The sequence below is a fragment of the Periplaneta americana genome, chromosome 14, assembly GCF_040183065.1.
Source record: "Periplaneta americana isolate PAMFEO1 chromosome 14, P.americana_PAMFEO1_priV1, whole genome shotgun sequence".
NCBI classification, from domain to species: domain Eukaryota; kingdom Metazoa; phylum Arthropoda; class Insecta; order Blattodea; family Blattidae; genus Periplaneta; species Periplaneta americana.
Genome location: NC_091130.1, coordinates 108,144,132 through 108,156,456, shown reverse-complemented (window position 1 = coordinate 108,156,456; position 12,325 = coordinate 108,144,132). Strand labels below are relative to the sequence as shown.

Below are 12,325 nucleotides of genomic sequence, written 5' to 3'. Positions count from 1 at the left end.
TCCCTTATTATTAATTTTCATGAAAAATGTTACATAACAAAAGTTTCTTTAAAAATCATTTCCGATAAGTTTTATTCTATACAAAATTTTGATAGGATTGATATTTAATGAGATAAATGAGTTTTAAAATTACAATAACAATGCTATCTAAGGCGCTGTAATGAAATAAAAACAAATGACTTCGTCTATAAGGGGCCTTGGACCACACCAATCGAAAGCTATTATTTCACCATTGGAAAGTGTAGTTTCTCTAGATGGACATAATTCTACAATGTTATTACAGTAAGTTATGAGTGAATCGAGGACAGGTAAAATTAAAATAGCTTCTTATGCACAGAAAACTTGATAGGCTATTCTGTATATTCGTTTCCTGTACTTCTTAAAATAATGTTTATGTACACATTCACTTTCATCTCAGTTAATTAACAAACAACGAGAGTATATTGATTTAGTATGCAGTAATAGTACGTTAGCTTAGCATTCCATTATTTTATAATTCAAATTTTAACTATGCTCAATTGAATCGTGTTAAAATACATAAAATAGATATGCAATAAATGCAACGCAAAAAAATTGGGTAATGATCCAAGCAGATTATGTTGCGCTGTTGTAAAAGTTGTTCCTCCTGAGATTCAAGAGCCCCCACTTATCGGAGTACATCCGTTATCAATACACTTTTTTATATAATATAATATAATATAATATAATATATGTCTCGCTTATTATTGCTTTTTGTGAAAAATGTTACATAACAAAAATTTCTTTAAAAATGATTTCCGATAAGTTTCATTCTATGCAAAATTTTGATAGGACTGATATTTAAGGGTATACAAGACTTTTAAAATAACAATACAATACATTTTCACCGCCTGAGATTATAGCGTTGTTGTTCCTGCAGTAACTCCTATGTGCAAAATATAATATTTTTGAGTAGGAAGAAAAAACACATTTATTCATTCCATGGCAATGGTACATAGGAGATCGTGAATTCTTACATTTTCGAAAGAAAGAAATATAATAAAATTACATATCACTGTTTATGCATCACTATTTAAGTTATTTGAAGGGTTCAGAATCATGGTGCGCCATTTCCTGAAGACGTAGAAAACAAGGGTTAAAATAATTAAGTTATTACCATAATTCAATGGCAACATGTAGCAAGTAATATAAAGTATACACATTAAAACTAAATGATATGTCAATCTTCATTAAACTATGGTTGTATGTAATAACAATTAAGAGACATGTTAAAGGAATTGTCATTGCAACAAATGATTGCTCTCTGGACCAAAATGACCGCATTGTAATTATTTAAATACAATTGAAATTAAGTAACATATTAAACGATTTATCCTTCTATCAAACACGAATGTTCTCTGGATCAAACATCCTATTTTAATTATGTAATTACTTTATATTTATTTCTACCAGGTGCAGCGGAGCGCACGGGTACGGCTAGTAATATAATAATTTATTTATTTTTACAGATGATGTGCAACCTGCACCCGACTCATTAATATTTTACATATATTCATGTGTTATTTACTATCCACACAGATAAATGTCCACAGCTCATAATATAATAATAATTTAATTACTTTCACAGATACCACTGTCATCACCCACTCAAATCGATGCTCAGTCGGAGGCATTTCCATCACCCGTTGCAAAGCTGGGGATGGAAATGGATGGGGGGGCAATGTAATTCACATGCATTCCTTATCATTGGGAATTAACCTAACCTTCATTCCTTGTCATGGGGAATGGGGATGGGGGTAAAAGAAAATAGTAACAAAATCAAATTATATATATATATATATATATATATTTATATATATATATTGATTACAATGCAACAAATACATTTCTAATTAATGAATGCCAATTATGACGGTGTTTCCATCAAAACTGGAGAACTTTTACAATTTGAAAGGCTCATTCAACATTATTGTCTCTGAAGTGATAGAAGCACGTGTTCCTTTTTTAATACCATTTTTAAAAATAGATAACTTTGTGCAATCTATATCTTCCAAATTATACACATAACTATTGACGAATTGTTTCAAGAATTTTTTCTTTTCCACACCCTTTGTGTAAACACACTCATAATCACATGTGATATCTTTAAAATCAATTCATCATCACTATAATTAACACAACCACTAATCCACAGTATCCATGATGATATATGTTGTCAACCAATTCGACGAGTTTGATGGTACCACGTGAGGGGGTGGGTTGAACAGAAAAACAGCATCCTTGCCACTCATCCCTGTCGAGATGGCGAGTTCTTTTACAATGAAGTTAATTGTCCCGGCTTCTTGGAAACCTTGTACACTATCTACCAAAAAGTAATTGGGCACTGTTTTTTGCCCCTTTAGAACCTCGTGGTACCATCTCTTGTTGCTATAACAGCAGCCACCCCGTCAGGCATGTTCTCCACTAGTTTGTGTAGGATATCCACTGGAATGCGTCGCCATTCCTCTTGCAATATGGCATTGAGTTGGACAATGGAAGTTGGCCGAATTTCCCGAAACCTCAATCGCCGGTCCAATTCGTTTCAAAGGTGCTCAATGTGATTGAGACCAGGACTCTGTGCAGGCCAGTCCAACCGGTGAACATTATTGTCTGCATACCATTGCATAGTAGCCACCGAAACATGGCATCTAGCACGTAAAATCCTGGGTGCCCAATTACTTTTTGGTAGATAGTGTACTTCAATTCTGTCGTCGATTTGCAAAAGAGGACACGTCCAAAATAACAAAGTTTTGGGAAATCGCAAAAAAACTGTAACTGACTTTAAAAAAATGTTCCTGTTTTTTTTTCTAATTAGATCACTATGGATACATACATTCGTGATCGATAATTTCAATGATCCTGGATTTGTACTTTCCTCTAAAATTTGAAAATAATATTGGAGTTGTCCCCTTATGTAACTTGATCATGGACCTATCGCTTTTTGCAACATTTCTGCACTTTTATTTGTGCAGAGACTGTTATGATCAAACTCAGAAAATAGTTGTAATGGTTTATTACGTTAATTAAATTAAATGTACAGTAATATCTTTTTGAAAGAAACAGATGAATTTCAGTACAATGATACATTTGTAACAGTAAAAAGATCTACAAACATACTACCGGTATATTATTCTCTCACTGAAATTTTGAAAGTCTCTTTGATTACAAAAGAAAAGGGAATTTAAATGATTCTTTATCATACAGGAAGTATAGAAAACTGAACATATTGAAAATGTAACAACTAGGTACCGTAAGACAATAATAAAACATACAGTACTAAAGAAACTGGCTTTAAACAAAACTGATAGTACCTTCTTCATTAATTTCATCAAAATCAGAATCTGGATTATCTATTGCATTGTTTTGTGGGCCTTCCACTACTACTTTATAATATTGGAGATTAGGCAGTGTAGTCCAGTTTTCACTAAAATGTGCATATAATAAATCTGCAACATCTTTAATTTCAGCAGCTCAGACAGCTACTCCAGTATCAATTTTAATTTGCCTAATGGAATTAAGTGACATTCCACACTTCAACAAGGATTTGGCAACACCAGACTAATCCATGCATCACGTGCACCAATGTGCAGAGACCTGCCACACCTACCTACCGAGCAAGTTCATTGAATATAAGTCTCATATTCATTGTTTCATTAATGTATGCGTTATGATTGCTATATGTATCTACTCATCATACGCAGAAACAAACGTAAGTTCATTGAATATTTTGCTTATCTAAGTCTCATATTCATCAATACTTACTTGTTTCATTATATGTTTCATGTTTTTTTAATCATTTAACTAGATTGTGTATATGCTTCATGTTTTTTTTAACTATGACACTTATTTTAATAATTTCACTAGATTGTATACTTGTTTACTATCTAATGCACTTATACGTTTCGTCCTTTTTTTAAACGTGACATTCATTTTTTTTTTCATGTTTTTTTTTAAACTATGATATTCATTTGAATCATTTCACTAGATTGTATTAATGTACTTAAATGTTTTTATTTTTTTGACATTCATTGTAATCGTTTAAATAAATTGTAAGTTATATTTCATTTAATTGTTATTTGTTAATCCACGATCGCTCGCGCTCTAACAAATGTTACTTTTCTGTAATTGATTTAGTTATTTTATTTATTTATTTATTTATTTATTTTGCTAATAATTGTAACATAAAATATAAATAAACAGAAACACTTTAGCTCGCCCCTGAAAGAGTAGAACTCGTGCTCAGAGGCGATTCCTGAATTGAAATTAAGAAGTAGGTATACAATACAATTTGTCTTATATCTACTACGCAATAAGAATATATAAATTTAAATTTACAATTTTTCAATTTTTATAAAATCCATACATAACTTTTTAAATTTAATACTAGAACTATTCGAATTGACAAGATTGCGTGATTCTTAGTGCAGTGCACATCATTAATTACATTAATCGGTGCGTCACATTCACGTTTTTTTAAATCTGACATTCATTGTAATCATTTAAATAGATTGTATTTTCATTTCATTGTTGTTTGTTAATCCACGATCGCTCGCGCTCTAACAAATTTTACTTTCTGTTATTACTTCATTGTTGTGATTATCACGATAGTGTTATTGCATTGCACATCATTAATTGCATTAATCCGTGCGTCAGTGATATTCATTGTAATCATTTAACTAGATTATATATTTCATTTAATTATTGTTTGTTTATCCATAATCGCTCGCGCTCTAACAAATGTTATTTTCTGTTATTACTTCATTGTTATGATTATCACGACAGCGTTATTAATAACGTGATGCATCAATTCAACCCATGATTCTTAAATAGCACAGTGCACTTTATTGCATCTTCACGTCTACAACAAGTGTTTCCTCTTCCTTCTGACAACAATAGACGCAAGCGTTCTCGGGTTAATAATGTTTCAGTGGGTTGAGGCAATTACTTTCTCATAGATGACGTCCAGAGCTCATAATAATATAATAATTGTATTACTTTCACAGATATTTTCGAGTTCGAGCCACGAGAGTCCACACAAGTAGGAGGGCAACCGCTCAACACAAGTAGAGCAACAGATGGAGATGGAGGAGAGAGAGAGAGAGAGGAAGAGGAGAAGACAGATGAGGAGTGCTCATGTGCTGTGTGTGTTCAAAAACTATGTAGTATGGTAGCACAAAAGCAAACAAATGAATGTAATGAGTTATTATTTCGAGAGTAAAGTCTCAGTTCTTGTCATTCGGAATTAACCTAACCTTATTTCCTTGTTAATAATAATAATAATAATAATAATAATAATAATAATAATAATAATAATAATAATAATAATAATAATGTGACAGCTGCAACGGGGTTCGAACACGCGTCCAACAGGGCGCGCGGCAGACGAAACGCTGGTACGTTGAGCATCTGCATGCTGAAGGGCAGAGGGGGTGTATTACGTCAACGCGACGAGGGGAGGTTGCGCGCGCAACTGCTACGTGCGGAGTGAAGGGGGGACGGACCCTCCCGACTCTTCCAGAAGTCCGTCCGAAGTGGAGATATCCAGATAATTCGAGAGGACACCCGTAGAAGTTTCTCGTAAATATGGTTTAGCTATAAAAGAAGAAACGCGAGCGAACTTGAGCAGTTTTCAGTTTATTCAGCCATTCAGTAAGTAAGCCAGAGCAAGCAAGCCAGTCTTGTGTACGGAGTTCGACTTGAGTGTGCGTCCGCATCCGAAGGCCTGAGTTCGAGTGCAGTGGACCGCAGTTGGAGGGACCTGAGTTCGAGTGCAGTGGACCGCAGTTGGAGAGGCCTGAGTTCTAGTACAGTGGACTGTCTCTGAAGGTCTGTGGTTCGAGATACTGTGAACTCGAGTGACTGAGCTAGAAGAACTGAGAACTGACAGTTCTGATTTGTAAATAGTGCTTTGTGAACATTAATTAAATTTCAGTTCATTATTGTTCTCAATATTCCAAGTAAATTGTCATTGTCGTCCGTGGAGTGCACTAACGAATACTGTGTTACTGTGTGGAGAGCAAATCCCATTGTTGACGGGAGTGAAGTTAAATTGTAGAGAGTGAAGAGATATTGTTAAGAATAAAACTACATTGTTGTTCAGTAATAAAATTTACAATAATAATAATAATATAATAATAGTATTAACAAGAAGCATCCTAAATTAAATGAAGTACGATGATATACACTGAAAACAGTCAACATACGAAAAAATACTTTATTATCGTGAGCCACATTGAATGTGAAACATGTATTATTTTAACTTAGGTAATAATGTGCATATAACCATAGTATTTGATGATGTTGGAATAAATATCACAGAAGTGAAACAGAAGGAAAAAAAGTTATGTAGAAGTTTGTATGAATGTTACGGAAGGAATTGAGTTGAATGGTATTAAGTTCAAGTTGTGTATTGAAAATTATGATGGAAATGCGAAGGACATTGACATTGAAACCCCTAATGGAAGAAGGAAAACCTTTAGAATGGAAAAGAAAAGTACACGAGTGTTGAGATCCTTGGATGATGATGGTGAAGATTTTATTTTATATTTGAAAATTGTTCCGAAAGCATTGAAAGGAAGAGCGAATGTTGTATCAGATACCTGGAATGTAGGAGAGGGCAATATGATTATACATACTTGGGATTTGGAAGAGGAGGAAAAAGAAGAAATGTTTAATTGTGTAACTGCAATAAATTATGGTCGTAGTGTCTGTAAATACGGGTGTAAGTGCTTAAAATGTTTCAGTTATAAGGAAAATATTCCTACATATAATAAAAGATAGGGATTTTATTATCGTCAAACCATAGTAAGATTTAAAATAAATAATTATATCAAACGTGAGAAATACGAATGAATATTGTGAAATGCAAGAGCAAAAATCATTGGTGGAAAATGTTTTCGGAAAACCTCGCCTATATTTCACAATTACAAAAATAAATCCGTGGCGCTACAGTCCATGAAGGGCCAAGACCGATCACCCGGCTGCTGGCCTCAGTTCACATGCCGAAGCAGAGGTGAACGATCATCCAACCAGGACGGAGGTATCGTGTGGTTAGCACGATGATCCCCCTAGCCGTTATAGCTGGTTTGCGAAACCGGATTTTCGCTACCTATCGTAGCTCCCCAAGTGCATCACGATGCTGGTGGGCACCGGTCCCATACACTGGCCGAAATTTCAAGAGAAAATTTCTTCCCCCACGAGGACTCGAACCAGCGTGCATTCCGTAACGCGAGTTCTAGGCAGGATGCCTTAGACCACGACGCCACGGCGCTGGACATTTCATAATTATTGGCTTACTTAATTTTCATAGATACATATAACAGCTGTGTCTTGTTTAAGCTAATGTATTACAACATAAACATTCTTCATAGCCAAACTTACATATTTCAGCATTTAAAATGAACATAATTGGAAACGCCGCCTACATTTCGTAAGTTATATTTTTATTGGCTGACATAAATTTCAACGATACATGTAGGCCTAACAGTTGTGTCTTATTGAAGTGAATTCATATTGCAAGCGGACACCTAGTAAAGCCTTGGTTTTTCTGAACCGACGTATGCGACGTGCGAGGCCCGCCTCGCACAAATCCGGACTACACGAGAGATAGTGGTTTCCATAACTGCGAGGTACGCAGACCTTGCATCACGCAGTTATAGAAACCACGTACTATTTGAGCCGTTCAGAGCAAAAGTGGTGTAAGTCAAAATTGGGTAATGAGGTTTAAAGTCAAAATTCTGTAAAATATAGCGCAAAGTAGCAATTAATATGTCCTTCTTGCTATCCACTGACTACTAATAGTTTAAATAAATTGAATATTAATTGCTACTTTGCGCTGTATTTTACAGAATGTTTACTTTAACCCTCATTACTCAATGTTGACTTACGCCACTTCTGCTCTGAACGGCTCATTTGTCATGTAATCCGGATTTGTGCGAGATGAGCCTCGCATCTCGCACGTCGCATGCGTCGGTTCAGAGAAACCAAGGATTAAAAAAAGTTGTCGTGGCCGCGTTGAAGAAGCAACGTAAACACGCTCCAAAGCTGAATTTAAAGTTGGAAAGAGAAAACATCGCATGGAGATAGGCGATGGTATGAGTCTTCGATTACAGGCTTTTTCACAACCCCCAAAACTCCCAAAGTGTTGATAAATCATCATCATCATCATCATCATCATCATCATCATTATCAGCAGCAGCAGCAGCTGTTCCTATTTACAGCCGATCATCCTCAACGCTTACCGGTACGTACGTAATGACTAGAGCCCGGATGTTTGGCAAAATGCCTTTTTACTGAGTAGAAGTAAATCATTATTTTCATAATGATATAAATATGATTTGGGATAAATCAAAGTGATAGAGCCAATGTTTATTTTGCTTATTTTGCCTTTTTTTAAGGTGTTTCTTACTAATTCAATAATAAATGCCTTTTTTGTAATTTTAAAGCAATATTTCTTGTTTATTTGCAATTTTCTAAATAATTGTAATGTAATGTGTATGAAATTTAAATATATGAAACAATGACACACTTAAGTAACAATAGCAAATAATTGTAATTTATTTCGGTGCCTAGTCTGCTAATAATCGTGCTTTAATGCTATTGGTGGGCAATGGTAAAGTTTAGCGTGTGTAATATGAATAATGATCGACAAAAATATGCCGTGTCTTCACAATACCAACAATCAGCTTTATAATTTTAAATATTAAACCCGTTCTCATAGAAGTTGCTACGTAGCATTTTCAATTGTTTGCTTTCATATTTTCAAATTTTACTGTTACAATTTTGTGCTACACGTGTTTATTACTGTATGAGAAAGAAATATGAGTGAGAAAGTCAGTTATTGTCGGGTGACAGAAGGTATAAGATCGGTTAGCTAGAATGCCTAAATTCAGTAAACCATTGAAAAGTAAACTTCATGCTTACGTTACTGAATTTGGTGCCCATATGTTTTCAACTGTTGGAACAGTTTTGTTATGTACGGTTTGTGAAAAGACAGTTAATCACGAAAAGTCAGCATGTGTCAACTACGAAGTAAATATGTGAGTTATGTTGACATAATTTAAATTTATTGCTAAAAGATATTATGCTTTTTTAAAATTTACAATGCCTCTTTCAAAATTTGTCTTTTTTTTTTTTACGTTTTTACCTTTCTTGCCTGCCTATTTTAACTGTTATATATGCCTAAACATCCGGGCTCTATAGTCCGTCGCTCTAATTTCCGGCAGCCAATCGCGTTGCAGGTCGGCTACATTTAAACGTGTGCGTCTTGTGATTCGCTGATTCATTTCTTAAGGCTCGATAAATACTTAACATAATCGCCCGCCATTTTAGCTCTTTCGTTGGCGTTCACAGAAAGCACACGAAGTCGTTATTTGCCGCTCAATTATTTGCTGAATTACATTGCGTTTGATTTATTATCATAGGAGCTACGACATGATAATGTTTAATGGTGTGGCAAATAGATTCCTCGCATGGTAGCTCGGCAACGTAAGAACAAAAATGGCGAACGATACTATCTACCTAGACTTTATAGAGCCTTCACTTTCTAAGACGTAAGCAAAGAGGCGGAGTCACGCCGGAAATAACAGCGTCGGGACTATAGTGATGGTCATTAGTTTAACAACATCCAGAAAGTGCAAAACAGCAGCAACAACAACCTTCAACAATGGCACACCAGCCGTAGCGCAGACCCCACATGTCCCGATGAACGACATCGCATCATGTTTCAACCAGATTTCCAGGTGTGAGTACAATATCAGACCGATTCTATCACTGCATAGTCTGTTGTTTGGATTTGAATATCCAATTGCGTTAAGTAGAATTGTGAAAACTCGATTCGGTAAAAGGATCTTGTGTGACCTATGTGATGGTTATAGTGTATTTTTACCGGCGAGGTTCACCGAATTGAGTGACATTCAGGTCCAACAGTTAAATGAATCACCACACAGCAGTAGCGGCCGGTGATCGAAATCCTCGGTGAGGTCAGATGCAACTAGTTTAAGTGCCTCCGATAGGAAATGTTTATTTATGATACTAATTATTATTGTTATTATATTAATATCATTATTACTGTATTATTATTTGCCTATTATTAATGAAAAATAATAATTTCACTCACCAAATAAGCTGTTATGCTGTGAGTTTCAGTGATTGTTTCAGTGTGATGAAGCAACCCACATCATATGTTGAAAATCCCTTTCTTTCTTTCTTTTCCTTTTATTTTTTCCCCTTGACAGCAACGAACAAAGCCAACAGAGAAGTTTATTTTACACCACATCACCACTTACGTTGCCCATACCAGGATGCAATAGAAACTCGCGTTTTAAGATTATCTGTCAGAAAAATTGTCAGCGATGTCGTAGGTATCTCGGTAGACTCTCTCTTTATTTAAAACTTCATTTCTTTCAATATTATTTCTTCTCGAAAAAGGACACTCTTACAATGAATTAACTACACCAGCATTATTTATCGCATTTGTTTCTGTTTATATTTTCTCGAAATACCTAACAACATTGGCCCAGATTCACTACTGTACTACGAAGTACAATAGTACAACACCCTCGCTTAAGTCATAAACTAAGACATAAGAGGAGGGAAGTGTGGGTCTCTGCCTGCCAAAGAGCTGGAATTTGTTATTTATGGCCTATTTACGAAGACAAGTCACCATTGCTATTCCCACCCCACACTACCCTTGAGGCCGGCCCATGAATGGGAGGAGTGAAACCTGACCAGGCCACGAGGCCAGACGAAATTGTGCCTCAGCTACAACGTTTTAAGCGCACGCTCAAAGCCCGCGAAAATACAGGAAATTCGGAAGCCAGACCCGGCACGAGCGATTTTGGCCTCAGGAACAAATTTTACTGCAAAACAGGTCTATATACATCACAAGCCAGACCCGGCACGAGCGATCCTGGCCTCAGGAGCAAATTTTACTGCTAAACAGGTCTATATACATCACAAAGTTTTCAAATGCTTCTACAGCGATATGATTCATTTAAAATAACTAATACATTATATAAAAACACAAAATTAAGCCAAGTGACTGAGGCTCGGCCTCACTTGCCTCAGTCAATCAGCCGCCACTGCCACACAGTTTAATATTATCACGGATTGCAAACTAATAGGAATGAGGTGGCATACCACACTTTACAATGTATTGAAACAACAGCACTCAGAAGTCAACAATTTACAAAACTTTCTCTTAAAGAGCTTGGAAGCAAATCAGTGGCGACTCGTGATATTTTTTATATGTAGGATATGAGATTGACGACTGATGACCAAGACAGAAACTAATATTAATAATAATAATAATAGAGCATGCAAAATCAATACAAGTAGGCCTATGTTAGTCTTTGACTCACCATTCTGGAACTGGCAATTTATTTGTAGTGAAGTTCGATTCTCCTCTCCTTTTTAGTTGCGAATATTGTACTGCCCGATATTTACCGATGTTCCTTCGTACGTTTGCGCATTTAATTTCTTACTACAGTTAAATTCTTCTAAATGATCAGAAACAACTTCAGATATTCTTTCGTCTGTCCTGTCATCTGAAAGTTCTATTAATTATTTTATTTATTATAGCTTATTTTGGTGAATCTAGAGTTTCCAACAGCCACTTCCAACGGATTCGTAACGAATATTCACACGTTTATCACTGGGATTGTGGCGCTGGAAATCAATTTTGAACACCTTTATCACAGCAGCGACACATTTCAATTTTTATTGTACAATATATATATATATATATATATATATATATATATATATACATATGCAATTATCACTACAATGACAATAATTCTTGCAGATAACACAGAATCAATTTAAGGAACTGTAATTAACAGAGTCGCCATATTTCTCTCCCGCCATCACAACTCACACACTTTCACTTCACTTCCACTAGATGACTCTCTATTTCCAGCAGACGACTGGCTATAGGTGTAGCAGGAAAGCCAATATCTGCAAACGAAATTAAACTAATGTGAGGAATGTTACAACAGGTGTGCTAAACGTGAGGAATGTTACAATAGGTGTGCAGTATAATGTTACATTAGGTTACATAACGTGTGTATTGCGTGACAGGTTATGTTAGGCTTGGTTAGGTGTGTAATGTTAGAACAGGTGTGTAGTTTCTCACAGGTTACATTACGTTACATTTTGTACTATTCTCAGACGTTAGATTAGGTTAGGTTAGGTGAGTACTATTCTCAGATGTTAGGTTAGGTTAGGTGTGTACTATTCTCATACGTTAGGTTAGATTAGGTGTGTAAGATTATGTGAAAGGTTACGTTAGGTTAATAGTAATACC

The 12,325-nt window shown here is 35.4% G+C and overlaps 1 long non-coding RNA gene across 9 annotated transcripts in view; it reads left to right on the top strand.

Annotated features, from left to right (window-relative positions):
• LOC138713640 (uncharacterized) overlaps positions 1 to 5,260 on the top strand; it is a 47,842-nt gene extending 42,582 nt beyond the window's left edge. For 7 of the 9 annotated variants that reach the window (XR_011335958.1, XR_011335962.1, XR_011335961.1 and 4 more), the window contains 2 exons: positions 3,489 to 3,727; positions 5,022 to 5,260. This is a non-coding gene — a long non-coding RNA (uncharacterized lncRNA). Of the gene's footprint in view, positions 1 to 3,485; positions 3,728 to 5,021 lie in introns of all 9 variants that reach the window. The other 2 variants (XR_011335956.1, XR_011335957.1) reach the window with 1 other exon arrangement.
• Positions 5,261 to 12,325: the final 7,065 nt, after the last annotated feature.